At 62.4% G+C, this 726-nt stretch overlaps 1 protein-coding gene across 1 annotated transcript in view; it reads right to left on the reverse strand.

The window, feature by feature from the left end:
- The window catches only part of VAX1 (ventral anterior homeobox 1), a 10,292-nt gene that overhangs the window by 6,752 nt on the left and 2,814 nt on the right, over positions 1-726 (reverse strand). The window lies entirely within an intron of this gene.

Genomic DNA, 726 nt, shown 5'->3' on the forward strand with positions numbered 1-726 from the left:
AGGGTCAGCGGGCGGGAGGGACGGGCTCCCCCCGCCAGGTGCCCCGGGACCCCGGGGCGAAGGCCGCGGGGAGGGCTCCAGCCAGGCGCTCGCTAACGGGGAGCGATTTAAAACCGCACAAAGAGACCGTGCCCCCCCACACACACCTGGCTGCTCCCCGTTTCGGGGTGCGCCCGGGGGGAGCCGGGGGGAGTCCGGCAGCCCTTAGCGCTTTTCATCGCCCTGTACCTCTAAGCCCTCCCGGCTCGCTTTCTCCCATTTCGCCGCACGCCAGTGGTTCTCTGGGAGCCGGATCCAGCCCTTCCCACGCCGCTTTACCCTAAGCCAGCCCAGCCGGGGATCCAAAACCCCACAAAAACCAACCCCAAGCCAAAACAAAAAACACCCATAGTGGTGTCCATAACCTACGCGCTATTGAGCTTGTTCTTCCTGTCCGGCGGGGGAAAGAAAAAAAGCTAACTAGCTTGTCAGGGGAATTCATCGTGCTACGGTATTTTGGAGAAATATGAAACCGGCTTTCAGAAGTTTGGTCTTTTTAGATGCTTCCCCACGCCCTGGCGTAGTTTTAAGCCGCCTGACCGCACCCGGCCCGCGGCCGCCCTGCTTTGCAGGATGGAGGGGAGATTCTCCCCCGCAAAATGCAAGGGCCCAAAATACGGCCCCGACCTTCGGCCCCGGCCCCTGGTACCCAGGGGAGAGCGCTCGGACCAAACGTCCCTCATCCAG

The sequence above is a fragment of the Egretta garzetta genome, unplaced genomic scaffold (genome assembly GCF_000687185.1).
Source record: "Egretta garzetta isolate BGI_Z169 unplaced genomic scaffold, ASM68718v1 scaffold486, whole genome shotgun sequence".
Lineage (NCBI taxonomy): Eukaryota > Metazoa > Chordata > Aves > Pelecaniformes > Ardeidae > Egretta > Egretta garzetta.